At 38.6% G+C, this 25,174-nt stretch overlaps 1 long non-coding RNA gene across 2 annotated transcripts in view; it reads left to right on the top strand.

Annotated features, from left to right (window-relative positions):
• LOC145506799 (uncharacterized) overlaps positions 1-25,174 on the top strand; it is a 52,779-nt gene that overhangs the window by 19,883 nt on the left and 7,722 nt on the right. The window lies entirely within an intron of this gene.

Below are 25,174 nucleotides of genomic sequence, written 5' to 3'. Positions count from 1 at the left end.
GCTAGCACAGGGGGTCTGACCACTCTGAGACCTTGGGCGTGTGGTAAGGCCTCTTCCCTGGAGGATCCGGTGTCTGAGAAGGTGCAAACACCTCGTTTCTTAGTTTTTTTCTCGGTCTGTTTTAGGGCCATTTTGTAGAAAGTGATAAAGTATTGCTTTTACTCAAGTTAACCTCATCTATGAAAGGCACAGATGTATGTAAACTTTTGGGATATGAACTTACTGAAAATGACCTCTCTTACGGCAGTATGCATATTGCAGCAATATTCGTGACTGATGCTGCAACTTGTATAGCTTTTTTTTTTTTTAATAAATTTATTTATTTTAGTTGGGGGCTAATTACTTTACAATATTGTAGTGGTTTTTGCCATACATTGACATGAATCAGCCATGGGTTTACATGTGTTCCCCATCCTGAACCCCCCTCCCACCTCCCTCCCCATCCCATCCCTCTGGGTCATCCCATTGCCCCAGCCCTGAGCATTTGTCTCATGCATTGAACCTGGAATGGTGTTCTGTTTCACATATGATAATATACATGTTTCAATGCTATTCTCTCAGAACGTCCCACTCTCACCTTCTCCCTCAGAGTCCATAAGACTGTTCTATGCATCTGTGTCTCTTATTCTGTCTTGCATATAGGGTTATCGTTACCATCTTCCAAATTCCATATATATGCATTAGTATACTGTGTTGGTGTTTTTCTTCGTGGCTCACTTCACTCTGTATAATGGGCTCCAGTTTCATCCATCTCAATAGAACTGATTCAAAGGTATTCTTTTTAATGGCTAAGTAATATTCCATTGCGTATATGTAGCACAGCTTCCTTATCTATTCGTCTGCTGATGGACATCTAGGTTGCTTCCATGTCCTGGCTATTGTACACAGTGCTGCTTGTGTAGCTTTTACGTTCTCTTTCAAAGGAAAACTACTCCGGGTGTCACAGGAACATAAGAAAAGGAGCAGTTTTACCTGGAAGAAAAACAACAACTGGTTTCCTACTACGGTTTAATTCAGCTAATTTCATGAGCAGTGGTGGCCTTTTAGATGTCATTCATTCCAAAGCAGAGCACACCTTTGTTTTGTGTACTGTGGTTGTTCAGAGCCTGAGGTTTGGAGATGGAGTAAATCTTTAAGAACTAGTCTTACAGAGAAAGAGTTATGGTGGTATTTCATCGATAATGGTCAGGTGACAAAAAGTAATTGCTATTCCAGGTCCTTTTGGACTGAAGAGTTTTCATTCTTAATCTGTGGTTTAAGTGCACAAAAGAGGAGAGACATCCTTAATGGCACCTGCTTTGAAACCAGTGCATGATTCCGTAAAGTACTCTGGACGGTTCTATTGCCTGAAATTATTTTTGAGCACCATTCTTTTCTAATGGTCTCTAACTGCAGCTTTGGGAGGAAAAGCTAGTGGGGAAGCCACTTGGATAGAGATGCGGGTGAGGACCTCAGGAGAACTGCAGGAAAAGATCTTATTTCTGGGCCTGGATCATTAGCTCTATGTGCCTTCCCTGGAGCTGAACACGGGGTGTTCCCAGGCAGTGCCTAATTGGACCAGCTGGTAGTGTTGGGCTGTGAGAGCTTGCACTTTATGAAGCTGAATGATTTCTAAGAAAGGGCTGGTGGGGTCACACATCACGTGCCGGCACTTCTGATGTGTCTCTTTCCCACATCCTGTGCAACACGTTTGAGGTAGAGGAACTGTCTCGAATGTTCAGTGAAGTCAGACACCTTTGTGATCAGAGACTGGAGAGCCCAGACCCTGTGCGGAGGTGTCTCAGAAGTTTGCCTGGAAACGGGAGGGGTTGGGGGGACTCACCCGGTCGAAGGCACCCAGGTAAGCCTCAGCGATGAGCTAGTGCTACAAGGGTAGTGTTGAGTCATTGTGACAGGGACTATTCAGCTTCAAAGTCATACACCCCTTTCAGTTCAGTTGAGTTCAGTCGCTCTGTCATGTCAGACTCTTTGCGACCCCATGAATCGCAGCACGCCAGACCTCCCTGTCCATCACCAACCCCCGGAGTCCACTCAAACTCATATCCATCGAGTCAGTGATTCCATCCAGCCATCTCATCCTCTGTCGTCCACTTCTCCTCCTGCCCTCAATCCTTCCCAGCATCAGGGTCTCTTCCAATGAGTCAACTCTTCGCATCAGGTGGCCAAATTATTGGAGTTTCAGCTTCAACATCAGTCCTTCCAATGAACACCCAGGACTGATCTCCTTTAGGATGGACTAGTTGGATCTTCTTGCAGTCCAAGGGACTCTCAAGAGTCTCCTCCAACACCACAGTTCAAAAGCATCAATTCTTCGGCGCTCAGCTTTCTTCACAGTCCAACTCTCACATCCATACGTGACTACTGGAAAAACCATAGCCTTGACTAGACGGACCTTTGTTGGCAAAGTAATGTCTCTGCTTTTCAATATGCTATCTAGGTTGATCATAACTTTCCTTCCAAGGAGTAAGTGTCTTTTAATTTCACGGCTGCAGTCACCATCTGCAGTGATTTTGGAGCCCAGAAAAATAAAGTATGATCCTGTTTCCACCGTTTCCCCATCCATTTCCCATTAAGTGATGGGACCAGATGCTATGATCGTAGTTTTCTGAATGTTGAGCTTTAAGCCAACTTTTTCACTCTCCTCTCTCACTTTCCTCAAGAGGCTTTTTAGGTTCTCTTCACATTCTGCCATAAGGGTGGTGTCATCTAAATATCTGAGCTTATGGATATTTCTCCCAGCAATCTTGATTCCAGCTTGTGCTTCCTCCAGTGCAGCGTTTCTCATGATGTACTCTGCATATGAGTTAAATAAGCAGAGTGACAATATACAGCCTTGACGTCCTCCTTTTCCTATTTGGAACCAGTCTGTTGTTCCATGTCCAGTTCTAACTGTTGCATCCTGACCTGCATACAGGTTTCTCAAGAGGCAGGTTAGGTGGTCTGGTATTCCCATCTCTTTCAGAATTTTCCACAGTTGATTCTGATCCACACAGTCAAAGGCTTTGGCATAGTCAATAAAGCAGAAGTAGATGTTTTTCTGAAACTCTCTTGCTTTTTCAATGATCCAGCAGATGTTGGCAATTTGATCTCTGGTTCCTCTGCCTTTTCTAAAACCAGCTTGAACATCTGGAAGTTCATGGTTCACGAATTGCTGAAGCCTGCCTTGGAGAATTTTGAGCATTATTTTGCTAGCGTGTGAGATGAGTGCAATTGTGCAGTAGTTTGAGCACTCTTTGGCATTGCCTTTCTTTGGGATTGAAATGAAAACTGATCTTTTCCGTTCTTTTCCAGCCCTTTACTGTACTTACTGTAACCTTAATCTAGGGCATGTAAAGAAAAGGATTATTAAAAATAAAATTATAAAATAACGATTTTAAAATTAATCTGTGATATGTCAGTTGTTTTTAACATGTTCTAACATGCATAGAAAACCATGTAATGTTATGCTATTTTGTTAGCATCCTCGCATACTAAAACATTGAATGAAAAGCATAATGAAAAAAAATAGATACGTTTCTCACATACAGGTGAAATATTGAAAGTAAATATTATTGAATCTAATTCAGCAGATGTTTAACTATTAATTACCTGCAGCCAAGTGAAAATTTATTCCAGGGTGTATAAATTATTTACTATACGGAAATATGCTAATATACCTAATCACATCACATAGCCCAAAGCAGAGAAATCATGCATGAATCTTAATAGATACAGAGAAACAGTTGGTCTCTTTTTATGATAGAAAAATATTAATCTAGAAATGGAAAAGTATATTCTCAGTATGCCACAAACAGCATACATACTCTGATGTTTTTCACAGTTAAACATCAGAGATGGTCTTTTAAAGTCATAAATGCTACAAGAATATCTTCTATTTCATGAATATTTAAGGGAAAAAAAGTTAATGAAAGTTCCAACTAGTGAATAAGACATGAAAGATTTGATAAGAGGAAAACATCATTATTTTCAGATTATATTATGACTATATTTCCTGAAAACAAAGTCTGGAAATTAACAGATCTGATAGTTGTCCTCATTCAAGCTTCTTCAGTTGGCCAAGGGATTCCAGTGAGTTTGACATGTAACATTTATTAGTTGTGTCTTTGCATTTTCCTTCAGTTCGGAACAGTTCCTCATTTTTTCTTTGTATTTCATACCTTGACAGTTACAGAACTATAAATCAGTTATTTCATAGAACATCTGTTAATTTGGGGTGTTCCTGTTAGTTTAAAGTTAATGCATCATTGGCTGAAGCATTTCAGAAATAGTGTTGTGTTCTCATTATATGCCCATCCTATCAGATGCACATGTTTTCCTTTGTTCTATTACTGATAGTGTTTACCTTTGATAAGTTGATTAAAATGCTACTGACCATTCTAAACTTACTATTTTTCCATTTTTGTAATAGGTGTTATATCAGGAGATAATTTGTAACCATAAGAGTACCTATCCTATTCTGCATTATTTTATCCATCTGTTTATTTATATTGGCATGTATTCATGGCTTTCTGTTTTATTCAATGATTATAATTTGTTTCTATATATATTTAACTGCTCAAATTGTCCAGGGTGGCCAAATACTGAAAATTATCATACGGCCAGGATCTGCACTAAATATAGAAAAACATTCCCTATTCAACAATATCAAAATACATTGTTTCCTAGCAAAGTTTATATGTAGAGCAATGTTATACATAACCGCAAAAAAACTCAAAGCAATCTCAGAGTACAACGTTAGAGGAATTAACAGAGATTTATACATCATCAAATATAGTGGGCTGTTGGATAGCCCTAAAATCATTAATGTTATTATGTTATTCATGTGCTATTCATTACATCAGAAAATGCTCATTGTAATATTAATGGAAGCAAGGTAACTAGGTACAAACTGTATATTTTATAATCTCAAACATATTAAAAATAAAAGGAGCAGAAACTATATTAAAATATGTATAGTAGATCTTTTCAGTGATGGAGTTATGAGTGACTATTATTTTTTAAAATTTCCAAATTTGTCATTGGGCATACTATGTTTTTGTAATCAGAAGGGGAAAATAAGAAAAACAATAAAAAGCATTGGATCAGCTTCCCACAAATATTGATTCAGTTATTGGGCTAAGGGAAGTTTTACTACCTGGGACGCTTTCATTTTCCCACTGTGCGTTACTCCACAGGAGAAAAAAACATGCCAGTTTTTTTGTTTATGGGCACTGGGCAGGATGGTGCACCATTAAATCTAAGTTGGAATAACGATCATTATCTGCTAGGTGACCTGGAGAGGATGGTTATCCAGTAACTCTCTCTATATTCTACCATGGATGCATTAAAAGAAATCTGCCCTCATATCCTTAGTGGGAAATATGGACCTGAAAATGGGTTAAACAGAAAGAAAAAAGGGTTAAACAAAAGTACACAACATAAACAACAAAAAATATAAGACCTCTATGTTAAGTTCATTACTCTAAAAAAAAGATAAAATGCAGGATGTTCCTCTCATGTGTACTATAATACTTATGAGGTCATTAATGTTTGCCAAAAACAGTACATGCAAAACTGTCTTATTCTTTCTTCTCTGGCATGATCATAATATGATCCTATATGGAGCTTTTAGTAAAAATTGGTATAGTCATTCATTATGCATTTATCTTATTTTAATCCTCTTTGGACTTGATCAGGATGACAATACTTAGTGCTTGAGAAGTCACCATGAAAAGTATGAAAGCTCAAGATATATCTGCTTATTCACAAGTAAATAAATCAGCCTTTTTAATCCTTTAATCTATTCTAGAAATTGAATAATTGAGCTAGAACAGGGGTTGTTCCATCTGATACAAAACATTTGGAGGTCAGAGTCTCAGAGAGATTTTTCACATGTTTATTTTCTCTAATTCGCATAATTAGTTAAAATGAACAAATTAGAAAACAAGTAACCAGAGGGTGCTGGATTAGCAGGAGTCTTAAAAGCTTTGCAGCTTCTTCGTATAATTATTGAGGAGGCATGTTTAATTAATATAATACCCATTAGTAACAAACATAGCCAAGGTCAGGATGTTAACCTTTTTACCATTTACTGTTGGCATTTTAATTTTATAGTACTCTCAGCCCAGAAGAAATGTTCATTTATTTCAATGTAATATTCTGTGATACTGTTGCAACATCAAAAATCTCTCTTTTTCATATCACTATAATGCAGTAATTTATGGGTAAGAAATCGAGGTTTTAGTTTCTAGAGATATCTATAGAAGACTCTCATAAGTGTGAAAGTTCAGTACTCAAAGAAATGACGATGCACATACAATTTCAAGTGACTGTGCTTTGCGAACTGGACTCTTTCTGAGCTGAGTGAAAAATAGAATGAAGAGACTTAAATAGTTGCTCCATTTCCTAATCCCACATCTTGTACCTCAACTGAAAGGGGTTAAGAGCCCATTAAATTCTCTTCTTGGTCCATAAGCTTCTTTTCAGTACCTTTCCCAGGTTGCAAAGAAAATTTCCTGAAGGTTAGCCATTAAAGATTACTATACTCCTGAAAATCCTTGACTTATGTCTTGAAACATGGGATCATTTTAATTATCTATGAATGAAAGACTGTGGTTTGACTTCAACTCACTTTAGATGTCTCTTACGATGTATAACATCTTAAGGTTCTGAAAAACTATCTCCCTCATTACAACCTAAGAAATACCATATTTACTCAGCTTTTTATTTCTGCTCTATGTAATTCATTACTACTAGTGCATCAATTCTGATTTCTATGAATGAGGGAAAAAAAATCTACAAATCAAAAAAAAACAGAGTATCGAGTTATCTTTTTAGTTTCCATAATGAAGCTACCCTCTCTTTTGTTAAAGCTGTAAAAATTACTATCAATGAATATTATAAGAACCAGAGGATAAAGAAGGTGGGATATGAAAGATATTGACTGTTTATGTGGATGAAAATTTTCATGAATAGTGATACCTGTTTTATGTTCTCAAATTAAAAAAAATTACAATATTAATTTTTAATTATTTTTATTGGAGTACAATTGCTTTACAATGTTATGTTCTGTACAGCAAAAGTGAATCAGCTATATGTATACATGTATCTCCTCTCTCTTGACCTTCCTTGCTACCCATGCATCACTCTCAAATTTTTTGAAAAGATAGTTTTCAGATCGAAGAGAGATGCAGCTCTAATAGTTATACTTTTCTATGAACTGTATGTTTAATATATTTAACATGTATGAAATATATGTTTATTACAGAGTTGTCCTATATTAGTTGTGATTAATACTTGGTCTTTTGAAGTTCAAAATAAATCAAGCAAGATGAATTGGGTAGGAACATCTGGACAGAATAAGGTTTTGTCACATCTGAAGCTGAAATCTTTCACCTGGATGAATTTACCAAAGCCCAGGGGCTTTCCCACAGTTGTAGGGTTTGGAAACATGACATTTTTAGAATTCTAAATACAATCTCTTTTCCCAAGGGAGGACTCACATTAAACCAGCAAACACAAATAGTGTGTAATAACAGAATGGCAAGTTGTGATTGTAATGATAAACAAAAAAAAGTAAAGAAATCACAATGCTCTTTATCTCTTTGAAATGTACTCTGTGACTTGAGTTTGAGCGATCTGGATGTCAAAAGCAATCGAGATTCATAAACTTTTCTGTGTGTATTTTATACCTCAATGAAATTTACAAAAACAAAGTGAAATCTCTGAAACCCAGGGACTAAGACTCTACAGAGTAAACAGTAAGGAAAATTCTCCTGGAAGTTTGGGTGGTGGTTTCTAAGGGCAAAGGGTAATAGCCACTGCAGTTGTCAGTTATGATTTGAAACTTTAATTTCTGAATCACAGATGCATGCGTTTCAAAGGAACCTTGGAAATTTGGATGGATGGTTGCCTTAAGAAGACCTTTTGTTTCTGAGTAGTGAGGATGACTCTTTAATGATTGATGGCTTTTCTGTCAGTCGCCTGAAATAGCTTTTCTTACTTCGTTTGGCAAAACATTTACTGGTCTTTCCTCTAAACCAGAGGTCAAAATCTAACTCCTACAAAACTTTTCCAACTGTTTCAATTTATTCCAAAACTCCTTGACCCTATCAACCTCTCTTACTGGGAACATTTCAAAATAATTGTAATTTAAACTTGGAGTTACAGCTCTCTGAAAATGTGACTCATGTGTTTTATTGGTGGGCCTTCAACTCTCAGAAACTCTGAAGTATTGAACAACTGGATGCCTTGTGTTTCTGGGTAGTTAGAGCTACTCTCTCATTTATCAGCTGAGTGATATTGAGCAAATTGTGAAACTTCTCTAAGCTTTAGCTTCCTTGTCAATTAAATCAGGAAGTTAGCACCAAAATATGTAATATTTTATACATAATAGTATACACGGTATAGGTGAGGTGTGTTGTGTGTGCAGTGACTATGATATGCATTTAGTACTAGAAACGACTTGATCTCCATCCTTTGTGCTTAGTCGCTCAGTCATGTCTGACTCTTTGTGACCCCATGGACTGTAGCTCACGAGGCCTCTCTATCCATGGGGATTCTCCAGGCACGAATACTGGAGTGGGTTATACCATGCCCTCCTCCAGGAGATCTCCCAACCCAGGTATTGAACCCAGGTCTCCTGCATTGCAGGTGGATTCTTTACCCTTGAGCTAACAGGGAAGCCCCTCCATCCTTTATCCTTTGGTAAATATATTCTTACAAGTGTATCAACAATTGAATTGACACCTCTGTGAGACAGGGAGGAGTCAGAGAACAAAGGATCAGTTCTCATCTGGTCAAATCTTGGTGGTGTTGCAGAAGACTCTTGAGAGTCCCTTGGACTGCAAGGAGATCCAACCAGTCAATCCTAAGGGAAATCAGTTCTGAATATTCATTGGAAGGACTGATGCTGAAGCTGAAATTCCAAAACTTTGGCCACCTGATGCAAAGAACTGCCTCATTGGAAAAGACCTTAATGCTGGGAAAGATTGAAGGCTGGAGGACAAGAGGACGACAGAGGATGAGATGGTTGGATGGCATCACCAACTCGATGGACATGAGTCTGAGGAAGCTCTGGGAGTTGGGATGGACAGGGAAGCCTGGCGTGCTGCAGTCTATGTGGTCACAAAGAGTCTGACATGGCTGAGCGACTGAACTGACTGAACTGAACCTTGGGGATAAGAGGAAGGAGGTTCAGAATGAAGCAGGGTTAATTCCCAAGAAACTTGTCCCTCAGAACCTTTCCACATTTGAGTTTGCCATATATAAGAGAGAATATGGATTAGAAGTCCTGCACCTCTGATTTAACTGTGATGCTGGTACATTCTTCCAAGCTAGCATTAATCAGAAGCCCAAATTTCAGTGTATCTCTCTGCTTTCCTTTATTTTTATTTTTCTTCTCTTTCTTCTTTCTTTTGAATGAATTATCAACCTCTTTTTTGTTTGTTTTTATTTTTTCCTCTTGTTGTTATTGTCCAGTTGCTCAGTTGTGTCTGACTCTTTGCGACCCCATGGGCTGCAGCACGCCAGGCTTCCCTGTCCTTCACTGTCTCCTGGAGTTTGCTTAAATTCATGTCCATTGAGTTGATGATGCCATCCAACCATCTCATCCTCTGTCGCCCCCTTCTCCTCCTACCCTCAATCTTTTCCAGCATCAGGGTCTTTTCCAATAAGTTGCCTCTTTGCATCAGGTGGCCAAAGTATTGGAGCTTCAGCATCAGTCCGTCCAATGAATATTCAGGACTTATTTCCTTTTAGATTGATTGGTTTCATCTCCTTGCTGTCCAAAGGACTCTCATGAGTCTTCTCCAGCACCACAATTCAGAAAAATCAATTTTTCAGGGCTCAGCTTTCTTTATGTTCCAACCCTCACATCCATATATGACTACTGAAAAATCTATTGCTTTGACTAGATGGACCTACATTTTCAGGAGCTTTCCACAGTCTTCCATCTGTCTTTCCATCTATTTCTCTTCAGTCTAATTCTATTTCACTTAACTAACCTCATCCAGCCTTTCTCTCAGGTCCCCCAACATGTAGTACTCATATGTTCAGCCAGGTTTGTTCCCTATTCCATAAGCCCTCTGTGCTCACTCCTGACGTTGTGTATAGTCCCTTCCCTGAAGGCTCTTTGCTGTCCTTCTTATATACTTATGCAAGACTCAAATCCTACCTCATCTAAGAGGTCCTCACAGAAGAAGGCAGTGCTTTTTGAAACCCTTCTTTAAATGAAATCCCATAGCAAGTCTAATTTGTCCTCCCTGACCTGGTAATTAATTATCCATTGACTCCATCATATAGGGTATATTGTTTTTCTTATGTGTTATTCTTCTTTATATAAAAAGATTTTAATGACTTGAACTAGGAGCTATGGCATTTTCGTTTTCATTTTCGTACAAGGATCTGTGATATGAAGTTGACATCCTTTTCCCCCACTTCCCATTCACCCTCAGCACTTGTTAAACATAAAGGATACTTGGAACTTACTGGTTTACAGGTTTTTGTAGTCCTTGGTTCTGGTCCTTGGGTCTAAGCCGCAGTACTATAATGCTAATTTGATTGATTTCTTATTGTCACATAACTCAGAAATTAACTAAATATCATTACAAATTTAGAAACGTATAAGATATTGTAAGAAAGCCAATGGATATCACAGCCTTAGGCCTGGAGGAGAGTGTTGTGCAAGTCATAGGTTGGTGGGGTTCATATTTAATGATTTAGCCTTCTAATATTCCATTGTAATTAAGAGATATGCAACTATATATTTAATATTTAACAGCATTGGTTAAAAAAAGAGAAAAGAGAGAAAGGGAGGGAAGAGAGAGATCTTGAAGACTTTTTGAAATTCATGAACAAATATGATTGGATGGGGAAAGAGAAAAACCAAGGGCTGACCTCTCACAAATAAGCTCAGGAAAGAGAGAAGGGCTCATCTGACATGCAAGTAGAAAGGTTAAACCTCCAGAACCTTAGAAAAGCTGAATAGTCTGAGCAGTATTGGCAGAAGGCACATTAAAGAGCTTGCACAATTCTGCAAATGTCTCACCCAAAGAAATCTGACATGGTGTTCATCATCTAGCTAATCCTATCATGCAGACATTTCTGAGAGTGAAATCAGATCTTTCTTTGCCAGAGTGGGTTCCTTATTTGGGCCACCGGGTCAAATCAAGAAAGGCCAATATAGGCTGCCAGAGTAGACAAGGAGAGGAGAAATAAAAGAACAAGACATATAATTCATCAGTGATTTCCTCCCAATATACTTAGCCTCCACCTTACCTCCATCTTACTGGTAATACAGAAACAAGGTTGAAGGATCAGGTAAAAGGTATCTATAGAAACTGAGTAAATTTAGGAAATAAAGTAACTTAAAACATAAAATTGAAAATTTTCTTTCTAGGGATAATTGTGATGATAGTTCAGTAATAAAATAAGATCAGATGAAGTCTGAAGAAATGTTAGAAAACCTGGATAAAGTAGAAAAACATCTGTTTGAAGGCATCAGAATGTTAGAGACACAAAGACGTGTGGGCCAAGTTCTAGAGAGAAGGGAAACACACAGGCTTGACATTTGGCCCAGCTTTTCTCCTTGGGGCATTTGCTGATTCAAATCTTACAGCCTAGGGGCTGAGAAGCCAAGGAGTTCAAAAGACTGCAAGCAGAGAAGCCAAGTGGCAAAAGCTCAAGCAAAAAGAAACAACTAAGAGAATGACAAGCTAAGTCTCACAGGGCTGAGGGAACCATTGCATATAAAGCCTGACCAGTGCAAGTACTTGGGAATGGTCACATGGTAATTTCAAAGGGCAGCACCCATAGAGGAAGGACAAGCCAGAAATAGACCAGTCTTCACAAAGACTGAGAACCCCTTTGAATGAGCTCAAACTGAGAATGGACTAAGGTTACCAGTCCCTACCATAACTGTCTGCTGTGAGCAAAAAGAGATCTTTTCAAAAGAAAGATAACAACATCCAGAGTGGAGGTATCTTTATAGTTTCCTAAAATAAGCCCAATGTTAATATAAAACATAATTTGGCATACCAGGAAAAAAGACTAAATTGTCAAGAGCCCCAAAAGAAAAAGACAATATAAATCAACACAGGAGGACAAGATATTTGAGTTTTCAGTCATTAGTTAAAACAACTATGATTTAACAAAGAAAATATACACATGGCAGGTAAGTTTATGAAAAGGTGCTACATGTTACATAACATTCAGTTCAGTTCAATCACTCAGTCGTGTCCGACTCTTTGCGACCCCATGAACCACAGCATGCCAGGTCTCCCTAGGGAATTTTAAATTAAAACGATGAGATACACACCTATTCAAGTGGCTAAAATCCAAAAAATGAAATACCAAAGCTGGTGAGGATATAGAAAATAGGAATTCTCATTTGTTGCTAGTGAGATACTTGACAGTTTCTTAGAAAAGTAAACACTTTTATCATACAGTGATCTTGTCATCATGCTACTTGGTATCTGCCCATAGCAACTGAAAAGTTATATCTCTATTAAAAACCTGAATGTGGGTGTTTATAACAGTTTCTTTCTTAATTGCCAAAACTTGGAATCAACCAAGATGTTTTCCAATAGATGAACCATTTGGCTTCTCTGCTTATAGTCTTTTGAACTCCTTGAGTCCATACAAAGGAATAGCATTCAGCAATAAGAAAGAAAATCTATGAAGCCATGAACAGACATGGAAGAATCTTAAATGCATATAGCTAAGTGAAAAAGAGCCAGTCTGCAAAGGCTATGTACATATTGCATGATTCCAACTATGTGAAACTTAGAAAAGGCAAAACTGTGGTCACAGTGAAAAGATCTTTGGTCATAAGAGATTGTGAGAGGGAGAAGAGGATAGCTGAACCATGGAAATTTAAAGGCTGTGAAACTTCCATGTGTGGTTCTGTGATGATGGATACAGGTTATTCAATTCAGTTCAGTCGCTCAGCCGTGTCCGGCTCTTTGCGATCCCATGAATCACAGTACACCAGGCCTCCCTGTACATCACCAACTCCAGGAGTTTACCTAACTCATGTCCGTCGAATTGGTGATGCCATCCAGCCATCTCATCCTCTGTCGTCCCCTTCTCCTCCTGACCCAATCCTTCCCACTATCAGGGTCTTTTCCAATGAGTCAACTCTTTGCGTGAGGTGGCCAAAGTATTGGAGTTTCAGCTTCAGCATCAGTCCTTCCAATGAACACCCAGGACTGATCTCCTTCAGGATGGACTGGTTGGATCTTCTTGCAGTCCAAAGGACTCTCAAGAGTGTCCTCCAACACCACAGTTCAAAAGCATCAATTCTTTAGCACTCACCTTTCTTCACAGTCAAACTCTCACATCCATACATGACTACTGGAAAAACCATAGCCTTGACTAGATGGACCTTTGTTGGCAAAGTAATGTCTCTGCTTTTAAATATGCTATCTAGGTTGGTCATAACCTTCCTTCCAAGGAGTATGCGTCTTTTAATTTCATGGCTGCAGTCACCATCTGCAGTGATTTTGAAGCCCAAAAAAATAAAGTCTGACACTGTTTGCACTGTTTCCCCATCTATTTCCCATTAAGTGATGGGACCAGATGCTATAATCTTAGTTTTCTGAATGTTGAGCTTTAAGCCAACTTTTTCACTCTCCCCTTTGACTTTCATCAGGAGGCTCTTTAGTTCTTCTTCGCTTTCTGCCATAAGGGTGGTGTCATCTGCATATCTGAGGTTATTGATATTTCTCCCGGCAATCTTGGTTCCAGCTTGTGTTTCTTCCAGCCCAGCGTTTCTCATGATGTACTCTGCATAGAAGTTAAATAAGCAGAGTGACAATATACAGCCTTGACAGACTCCTTTTCCTATTTGGAACCAGTCTGTTGTTTCATGTCCAGTTCTAACTGTTGCTTCCTGACCTGCATACTGGTTTCTCAAGAGGCGGGTTAGGTGGTCTGGTATTCCCATCTCTTTCAGAATTTTCCACAGTTGATTCTGATCCACACAGTCAAAGGCTTTGGCATAGTCAATAAAGCAGAAGTAGATGTTTTTCTGGAACTCACTTGCTTTTTCGATGATCCAGCGGATGTTGGCAATTTGGTCTCTGGTTCCTCTGCCTTTTCTAAAACCAGCCTGAACATCTGGAAGTTCACGGTTCACATACTGTTAAAGCCTGGCTTGGAGAATTTTGAGCATTACTTTACCAGCGTGTGAGATGAGTGCAACTGTGCGGTAGTTTGAGCATTCTTTGGCATTGCCTTTCTTTGGGATTGGAATGAAAACTGACCTTTTCCAGTCCTGTGGCCACTGCTGAGTTTTCCAGATTCGCTGCCATATTGAGTGTAGCAATATATTACTGATGCTAATTAAAAAATAGCTAGACTAAAATTTGGAGGGAAAATGATGGGAAACAGAGAACCTATCCCAAGACCCTGGGGGCAGGAAAAACCATGGCATGAATGTAAAAATTCCACCTGGCTCTCTTGGCACAAAGAGGGAACAGGCTGGCCTGCCTTTAGTTCATTGCTCTTCTGGGAGGGGGGCCTTTTACCCACCATGCAAAATGTTAGGGAGCCTGCCCTCCAAGATGCCTTAAGTAGCAGAAGCCAGGGCTGCCACGCCAGCTCCCAGGGCAAGGGACAGCCTGCTTGTGTCTGTCTTTTTTTTTTTTTTTCCATAATGGCAGAAATATGACCTAAGGGTCCTATCTTGTCGTATATATTTGAGGTGCTTCACTAGTACTTGAGGCTGATTAGACAGGTTTGAGTCAACTTTACTTTGTTTCATTGTTAATTGAGAAACTGTTTCAATAAAATATTCTTAAAAAGAAAAAGAGAAATGAGTACAAAAGACATATGGAGTATATATATAAACTACTGTGTCTAGCCAGGCCCAAGTCACACAGCCTCGAGAGGAGACACAGTCTACCTGAATCTCTAGGACTTCTCCAAAGGGAAAAAATGAGATTCTGATGCCAGAAGTGGAAGGAATGATTTTAAAAGAAAAAGGTAAAATATAATCTAAATACATCAGTAGATACATATTTCCCTGTGTTTTTAATCTGGTACAGATAATAAGAAAAGGATGCAGCTAATAGTAGGGGCCGTTAGATTCTGCTGAGGAAAATGTGCTGTGGAGGGAGAGTTTGTTTAGCTATTTGTTAGAGTCCACATGTAAGTGGCATCATGCACTATTTGTCCTTGTGTTATTTCACTTGGCATAGTGTCTTCTAGTTTTATCCATGTTGTCTCAAACAGTTGAATTTTCTCTTTTTTAAGATTGAGTAATATTCCACTTTGTATGTACATCATATTTTCTTTATTTATCAATGTATTGATGGATACCTAGGCTGTTTCCGTTTCTTGGCTCTTGTGAATAATGCTGCAATGAATATGGGAGTGCAGATATCTCTTCAAATAATGATGGTGTTTCCTTTGGAAGTGGTAGTGAGGAAGAGCTTATGACAAATTGACCATGTGTTAAAGATGTTGGAGAAAAGGTCATTTTCAAGGTCATACATAGTTTAAAATCATGACATTTCAGTGAGCCTGTGTGTATGAAGACTTGCTTTTTTTTTTCTGAATTTGAATACACTGCAAAGAAGTATTGCAAAATTTTTGATCAACATCAAAAAAAAGAAGAATAAAAAGGATGGAAATACTTTGTTTTTTACTATGAAACTGGAGGAAAGGCAAGCCTTGTAAGCAGCATGGGATGAAGCCCACTAGAATTTTCTCTGATGATAGTGCTAATTTAGGAGAAGAAGGATACAAGGCCAAGGCACAATTCTGAAGCAAAATAAGGCTGCTGAGTCTGCACCCAGTGTATGAGATTAAGTTTTAATGGCATATGATGAAGTGGCCATGACAGCTGGCAGAGCTGGTTGAGTTGTTGAAAATGGCTCTTGAAGCTACAGGAACTGGACAGTAGACACAGAAAAAGAATAAGGTAAATCCAAAAGAGTGGAAGGACAAAATTAATAAAGAGCAAAGACAAAAATAGAGAAGAAAAGTAGTAAACTTGACAATACTGAAAGCTTGTTCTTTAGAAAGACTAGTAAAATAAGCAATATTTGGTAAAGACAGTAGAGATAGAACTAGCTATAAAGCAGTATTTTTTTAATTACAACAGAATACTGTACTAACTTTATACCAATACACTTGAAAATCTGGACAAACTAGATGATAATAAGTTATATGCATCCAATATTGACTCATATTTTGAGTAGAAAATATAAGTAGCTTTATGAGGTTAGAAAATATAATCAAAGATCTACACTTTAGAAAGATATCAGTTGTTTTCCAATTTATTAAAAAAGCTAAGAGTCCCAAGACAAAAATCAGATTTAGCAATTTACCCTAAAATTAACCAGAAGCACATTTCTTTTACGGTATTAGGTTATAATGAATGTTAGCAGATAGATTCCAGCAACACATTTTTAAAAAGTTATAATGATCAAGAGGGATTTATCACCATAAAGCAGAGTTTTTTAAGGGAAGATAAAGTTGGAATGAGGAGAGAAATGTGCATATCCAATATCAAAACACACTCCAAAGTTTCAGTGGTTTTAAAAAAATCTACTAAACTATAATAGTACATCAATATATTATTAAACCTGTATAGGAACCCATGTATATATAAGAAATAAAATATAAGATAAATAAAGTGCAGACTGTCCTTACTGTAGAACTACAAAAATGGTCACACAAATTGCACTCTGCAAAGTTGATCTTAATGACCAGTGCAGAAAATATTATTGTTCCTTGATCTTAAAATCTTGCTGAGAAAACACTAGAAATTTTCTTGTTTAAAAAAGTAACTGCTGTACACATGAAACTACCACAATATTGTTAATCAACTGTCCTCCAATATAAAAGAAAAAGTTAAAAATGTTTTTAATACTAAATGTGGAGCTTGATTTATATAATTGTTTTAGATGACAATAGCAAGTCATTATATAATAATGCTAACATATTTGGATATTACAAATTTTATTTTACTTAAAGATACATTCTTTTAAGCTTTCAAAATATAGTAAACCTTAGTTAAGAGACTGCAACCTAAAACATTAGAAATACTGAGAATTAGCATGTTTTATTCTATTGTCAAAAAAACTTACGAGACGTCTAGTTTTGAGTCCAACATGAAAGGAGCTTGGAAGTTGCCACTCTGTACTAACAAGTAAATATCTGAACAAACTGAAAAATCAACAATTCTTAGATACAGTAGAGAAGTGAGGTCACAGGAAAAATCACCATGCCCAAAATTGGAGAGGCAAACAGAATATAACAGCTTACTGGAACGGAAACGCAAGAGTAGAAATCACTGTGGAAACCAAACTGAGGTAGGAAAAACTGAACTGTGTTTGATGAATTGCTAGAGGCCCCGTGTGCAAATGTCTGTGTGATAAAAATTCCAGGGAGGCCTCTATACTTTTGTGAGTTTTGTTTCTTGAGCTCTGCCAGGTTGTCACTACTGGGTGAAGAAGGTCAGAATAAACTCCTCTTCTGGCTGAGGGAAGATAATTTTGAAATACAATTTTGAAACACACCAGAACAATTTTGAAATACACGAGAAAATTCTACTATTCATAGTAAGGCCTGCCCTCAGTTCAGTTCAGTTCACTCATTCAGTCGTGTCTGACTCTGTGTGACCCCATGGACTGCAGCACGCCAGGCCTCCCTGTCCATCACCAACTCCTGGAGTTTACTCAAACTCATGTCCATTGAGTCAGTGATGCCCTCCAACCATCTCATCCTCTGTTGTCCCCTTCTCCTCCCACCTTCAATCGTTTGCAGCTTCAGGGTCCTTTCCAGTGAGTCAGTTCTTCACATCAGCTGGCCAAAATAGTGGAGTTTCAGCTTCAACGTCAGTCCTTCCAATGAATATTCAGGACTGATTTTCTTTAGGATTGACTTGTTGGATCTCACTGCAGTCCAAGGGACCCTCAAGTGTCTTCTCCAACACCACAGTTCAAAAGCATCAATTCTTCAGCCCTCAGCTTTCTTTATACTCCAACTCTCACATCCATACATGACTACTGGAAAAACCATAGCTTGGACGAGATGGACCTTTGTTAGCAAACTAATGTCTCTGCTTTTAAATAAGCTGCCTAGGTTGGTCATAACTTTCCTTCCAAGGAGCAAGCATCTTTTATTTAATTTATTTAAATAAATTTATTTATTTTAGTAGGGGGCTAATTACTTTACAATATTGTAGTGGTTTTTGCCATACATTGACATGAATCAGCCATGGGTTTCCATTCGTTCCCCATCCTGAACCCCCTTCCCACCTCCCTCCCCATCCCATCCCTCTGGGTCATCCCATTGCCCCAGCCCTGAGCATTTGTCTCATGCATCGAACCTGGAATGGTGTTCTGTTTCACATATGGTAATATACATGTTTCAATGCTATTCTCTCAGAACGTCCCACCCTCACCTTCTCCCTCAGAGTCCATAAGACTTCTATGCATCTGTGTCTCTTATTGCCGCATATAGGGTTATCGTTACCATCTTTCAAATTCCATATATATGCATTAGTATACTGTATTGGTGTTTTTCTTTCTGGCTTACTTCACTCTGTATAATGGGCTCCAGATTCATCCATCTCAGCAGAACTGATTCAAATGTATTCTTTTTGATGGCTGAGTAATATTCCCTTGTGTATATGTACCACTGCTTCCTTATCCATTCGTCTGCTGGTGGACATCTAGGTTGCTTCCATGTCCTGGCTATTGTAAACAGTGCTGCGATGAACATTGGGGGACACGCGTCTCTTTCAATTCTGGTTTCCTCAGTGTATATGCCCAGCAGTGGGATTGCTGGGTCATATGGCAGTCCTATTCCCAGTTTTTTAAGGAATCTCCACACTGTTCTCCATAGTGGCTGTACTAGTTTGCATTCCCACCAACAGTGTAAGAGGGTTCCCTTTTCTCCACACCCTTTCCAGCATTTATTGCTTGTAGACTTTTGGATAGCAGCCATTCTGACTGGTGTGAAGTGGTACCTCATTGTAGTTTTGATTTGCATTTCTCTAATAATGAGTGATGTTGAGCATCTTTTCATGTGTTTGTTAGCCATCTGTATGTCTTCTTTGGAGAAATGTCTGTTTAGTTCTTTGGCCCATTTTTTGACTGGGTCGTTTATTTTTCTGGAATTCAGCTGCAGGAGTTGCTTGTATATTTTTGAGATTAATTGTTTGTCTGTTGCTTCGTTTGCTATTATTTTCTCCCATTCTGAAGGCTGTCTTTTCACCTTGCTTATAGTTTCCTTCGTTGTGCAAAAGCTTTTAATGTTAATTAGGTCCCATTTGTTTATTTTTGCTTTTATTTCCAATATTCTGGGAGGTGGGTCATGGAGGATCCTGCTGTGATTTATGTCGGAGATTGTTTTGCCTATGTTTTCCTATAGGAGTTTTATAGTTTCTGGTCTTACATTTAGATCTTTAATCCATTTTGAGTTTATTTTTGTGTATGGTGTTAGAAAGTGTTCTAGTTTCATTCTTTTTCAAGTGGTTGACCCGTTTTCCCAGCACCACTTGTTAAAGAGATTGTCTTTTCTCCATTGTATATTCTTGCCTCCTTTGTCGAAGATAAGGTGTCCATAGGTGCGTGGATTTATCTCTGGGCTTTCTGTTTTGTTCCATTGATCGATATTTCTATCTTTGTGCCAGTACCATACTGTCTTGATGACTGTGGCTTTGTAGTAGAGCCTGAAGTCAGGCAGGTGGATTCCTCCAGTTCCATTCTTCTTTCTCAAGATTGGCAAGTGTCTTTTAATTCCATGGCTGCAGTCACTATCTGCAGTGATTTTGGAGCCCCCCAAAAATAAAGTCAGCCACTCTTTCCACTGTTTCCCCATCTATTTGCCATGATCTTAGTTTTCTGAATGTTGAGCTTTAGGCCAACTATTTCATGCTCCTCTTTCACTTTCATCTTTAGTTCTTCGTTTTCTGCCGTAAGGATGGTATTATCTGCATATCTGAGGTTATTGGTATTTCTTCTAGCAATGTTGATTCCAGCTTGTGCTTCATTCCAGTCTAGCATTTCTCATGTACTCTGCATATAAATTAAATAATCAGAGTGACAGTATATAGCCTTGACATACTCCTTTCCTGATTTGGAATCAATCTGTTGTTCCATGTCCAGTGTCAACTATTGCTTCTTGACCTGCATAAAGATTTCACAGGAGGCAAATCAGAAGGTCTAGTATTCTCATCTCTTGAGGAATTTTCCAGTTTGTTGTGATCCACACAATCAAAGATTTTGGCATAGTCAATGAAGCAGAAATAGATGTTTTTCTGGAACTCTTGCTTTTTTGAAGATCCATCGGATGTTGGCAATTTGATCTCTGGTTCATCTGCCTTTTCTAAATCCATCTTGAACCTCTGGAAGTTCATGGTTCATGTACTGTTGAAGCCTGACTTGGAGAATTTTGAGCATTACTTTACTAGTTTGTGAGATGAGTGCAATCATGTGGTAGTTTGAACATTCTTTGGCAATGCCTTTCTTAGGGATTGGAATGAAAACTGACTTTTCCAGTCCTGTGGCCACTGCTGAGTTTTCCCAATTTGCTGGCATATTGAGTGCAGCACTTTCACAGCATCATCTTTTAGGATTTGAAATAGCTCGTCTGGAATTCCATCACTTCCACTAGCTTTTCTCATAGTGATACTTCCTAAGGCCCACTTGACTTCACATTCCAGGATGTCTGGCTCTAGGAGAGTGATCACACCATCATAATAATCTGGGTCATGATCTTTTTTGTATAGTTCTTCTGTGTTATCTTGCCACCTCTTAATATCTTCTGCTTCTGTTGATATCTTCTATTTCTGTCCTTTATTGTGCCCATCTTTGCATGAAATTTTGCCTTGGTATCTCTAATTTTCTTCAAGAGATCTCTAGTCTTTCCCATTTTATTGTTTTCCTCTATTTCTTTGCATTGATCACTGAGGAAGGCTTTTCTCATCTCTCCTTGCTATTTTTTGGAACTCTGCATTCAAATGTGTATATCTTTCCTTTTCTCCTTTTTCTTTCACTTCTCTTCTTTTCATAGCTGTTTGTAAGGCTTTCTCAGACAACCATTTTGCTAATTTTGCCTTGGTCTTGTTTTTGCTGACTGTATAGAGCTTCTCCATCTTTGGCTGCAAAGAATGTAATCAGTCTGATTTTGATATTGACCATCTGGTGATGTCCATGGGTAGAGTCGTCTTTTGTGTTGTTCGAAGGGGGTGTTTGCTATGACCAGTGAGTTCTCTTGGCAAAACTGTTAGCCTTTGGCCTGCTTCATTCTGTACTCCAAGGCCAAATTAATCTGTTATTCCAGGTATTTCTTGACTTCCTACTTTTGAATTCCAGTCCCTTATAATGAAAAGGACATCTTTTTTGGTTGTTAGTTCTAGAAGGTCTTGTAGGTCTTCATAGAACCATTCAACTTCAGCTTCTTCAGCATTATTGGTCAGGGCATAGACTTGGATTACTTTGCTGTTGAACAGTTTGCCTTGGAAGCGACAGAGATCATTCTGTCATTTTTGAGACTGCATCCAAGTAGTGCCTTTTGGACTCTTGATGACTATGATGGCTACTCCATTTCTTCCAAGGGATTCTTACCCACAGTAGTGGATATAATGTTCATCTGAGTTAAATTCACCCATTCCAGTACATTTAATTTGCTGATTCCTAAAATGTCGATGTTCACTCTTGTCTTCACCTGTTTGACCACTTCCAGTTTGCCTTGATTCGTGGACCTAACATTCCATGTTCCTATGCAATACTGCTCTTTACAGTATCAGACTTTACTTCTATCACTTTTTCTTAATAAGCCCTGCCCTCAGGAGAGACTGTTTTACTAGAGGTCTAATATACTGGGTTTTTTGGGGTTTTGGGACTGACTGCAAAAGCAAGAGAGTTCCAGAAAAACATCAGCAGTACATGAACATGAACTTATCGATGTTCAAGCTGGTTTTAGACAAGGCAGAGGAACAGAGATCAAATTGCCAATATCTGCTGGATCACCAAAAAAGCAAGAGAGTTCCAGAAAAACATCTACTTCTGCTTTATTGACTATGCCAAAGCCTTTGACTGTGTGGATCACAATAAACTGTGGAAAATTCTGAAAGAGATGGGAATACCAGACCACCTGACCTGCCTCTTGAGAAACCTGTATGCAGGCCAGGAAGCAACAGTTAGAACTGGACACGGAACAACAGACTGGTTCCAAATAGGAAAAGCAGTACATCAAGGCTGTATATTGTCACCATGCTTATTTTATTTATATGCAGCGTACATCATGAGAAATGCTGGGCTGCATGAATCACAAGCTGGAATTAAGATTGCCAGGAGAAATATCAATAAGCTCAGATATTTAGATGACACCACCCTTATGGGAGAAAGTGAAGAAGAGCTAAAGAGCCTCTTGATGAAAGTGAAAGAGGAGAGTGAAAAAGTTGGCTTAAAGCTCAACGTTCCGAAAACTAAGATCATGGCATCCGATCCCATCAATTCATGGCAGATAGATGAGGAAACAATGGAAACAGTGGCTGGCTTTATTTTTCTGGGCTCCGAAATCACTGCAGATGGTGATTGCAGCCATGAAATTAAAAGATGCTTACTCATTGGAAGGAAAGTTATGACCAACCTAGACAGCATATTTAAAAGCAGAGACATTACTTTGCCAACAAAGGTCCGTCTAGTCAAGGCTATGGTTTTTCCGGTGGTCATGTATGGATGTGAGAGTTGGACTATAAAGAAAGCTGAGCGCCGAAGAATTGATGCTTTTGAACTGTGGTGTTGAGAAGACTCTTGAGAGTCCCTTGGACTGCAAGGAGATCCAACCAGTTCATCCTGAGGGAAATCAGCCCTGGGTGTTCATTGGAAGGACTGATGTTGAAGCTGAAAGTCCAATATTTTGGCCACCTGATGCGAAGAGCTGACTCATTGGAAAAGACCCTGATGTTGGGAACGATTGAAGGCAGGAGGAGAAGGGGACGACAGAGGGTGAGATGGCTGGATGGCATCACTGACTCAATGGACGTGAGTTTGGGTAAAGTCCAGGAGTTGGTGATGGACAGGGAGGCCTGGCGTGCTGTGGTTCATGGGGTTAGAAAGAGTCGGACGTGACTGAGCAACTGAACTGAACTGACCTGAGGGAAGGGAAATACCTTACCCAAGTTCCTTCCAGCCATTTTGTCTCATTTAAAGTGGGAGAAAATGTCGAGAGGCACTTCTGAAATTCAGCGCTGAGAAGCACATGCTCATTATAAGACTGAGACCTAATCATAAGACTGTAGAATGCCTCTACAGCACCACATCACTGAAGATTTATTTACTGCTGTTAATTTCACCAGTACACTGTGTCTTCCTTTTCAAGGAGATAACTGAATCATATACAATGTTTAATTAAAACCACAAATGGCAGAAAAAGATGGAATATAAAAATAGGAACAAAGAGCAATGGCAATAAATGTGAAACAGCATCAGATATGATAGATATTAATCCAATGATATCAATAATCATTTTAAATACCAATGACTATTCCTATTAAAAGATTGTCATAGAGCATCTAAAAACAAGATCCACTTATAAGAAATCTACTTTAAATGTTAATATAAAGGCACATATAACTTAAAAGCAAAGGGTTGTGGAAAGAGATATCATACTAATTCAAAGAAGTTTGAGAAGCTTCATCAGTTTCAGTCAAAGCAGATTTAAGGGCACGGAAGATTACCAGCCACAAAGAAGGCTTTCCATAATGATAAAGGGGTCAGTTCTCCAAGAAGACATAACAATTCTTGATGTGTATGTGCCTGACAACAAAGCATCAAATTAGTGAGACAGAAACAGAACTGCAAGGAGAAAGAAAGAAGCCCAATATCATAGTTGGAGATTTATACACCCCTCTATCCTAAATGGAGAGATCCAGCAGGCAGAAAATCAGCACAGACATAACTGAACTCAACAACACCATTGACAAAATGGATGTAATAAACATCTCCAGACTGCTTCATCCAACAACAGAATGCACATTGTCTTAAGCTCACATGGCATATACACCAAGATGGACCACATTCTGGGGCATAAAGCATGCTCTAACAAATTTAAAATAGCAGAAATATATGAAGTCTGTTCTATTCTTGGACCATGATAGGAGTAACTTGAAATCAATAATAAAAAGAGAGGTGGAAAATTCCAGAATACCTGGAAATGAAGCTGTTCAATTCTGAGCATTCCATGAGTCTTGCTGTCTGTAAGTGAACATGCACAGTGACCCAGCACCCAGAGACTTTGAAAGATGGGGCCTGATTGTTCTCTAATCGTGATATACATCTACCATTACCGTGGTGGTTTGTAAACTTGTTAACAGCTGTGAAGTTTGTACTTTATGCACTTCCTCACAGTTAACACATGCTGGTGTCTGAAATTTGTTTGTTCTGTTGGGGGACAGGTATTATTTAATTAAATAACAGTAACTGAAATTCACGAATGAGCAAACTGTTCAGAGTAAGGACTGCCTGTGTAGCATACACTGAGTAATGTTCCATGGTAAGAAACATATACCTAGAGGCCTATAGGATGAGAATTCATATCTTGTTATGAGGAAGTCTTTCTCTAAGCAGAATGTGAAACTGAGATATAAAGAAAAAAGAGAGTTGCTTTGACTTCATAAAAATGAAAGAATTCTGCACAGCAAAAGGCAACCCAAATAGAGTTAAAGATAAGTGGCAAACTTGGAAACATAAACATCTGACGATGTCTTTGGCCAACAATTCCTTTTCTGCACAATAGAATGAGGGGGGAAATCTCAGTGAGCCAAACCTCATGAATCAATAGATGAGAGGTTAGACTAAATTTCTTATATGGTGTGGATTTAATTTTATGGAATGCAAAATACCTTCCAGTAGGAAATATGGAGCACTATCCATCTTATCCAAATCCTTGGCAATGCACACAGGTAAACCTTGAGTAACTGTGTGATGGATGAGTCTCTTTTCTGTTCTATAAGAGAGAGAAAACAATTAGCAGAATGTGTGTTTCTCCAGGGCAGAATTCTAGTATTGTCTCTGGACCACTGAGCTTTGCAAAAAATCGAAATGCACAGTCTCGGTCAATCACTCTTAAACAATCAAGAGGGAAAGAAATGGAAAGGCTGATGAACTTGCCAGTCGCCGTTGTGGTCCTGACTCCTGAAAATAGTGATGATGGGGAGTATGTGATGTCACAT

Source organism: Giraffa tippelskirchi, chromosome 1 (genome assembly GCF_054371585.1).
Source record: "Giraffa tippelskirchi isolate mGirTip1 chromosome 1, T2T-mGirTip1v1.2.pri, whole genome shotgun sequence".
In the NCBI taxonomy this organism is placed as follows: domain Eukaryota; kingdom Metazoa; phylum Chordata; class Mammalia; order Artiodactyla; family Giraffidae; genus Giraffa; species Giraffa tippelskirchi.
This window is presented reverse-complemented; position numbering and strand designations above follow the sequence as displayed.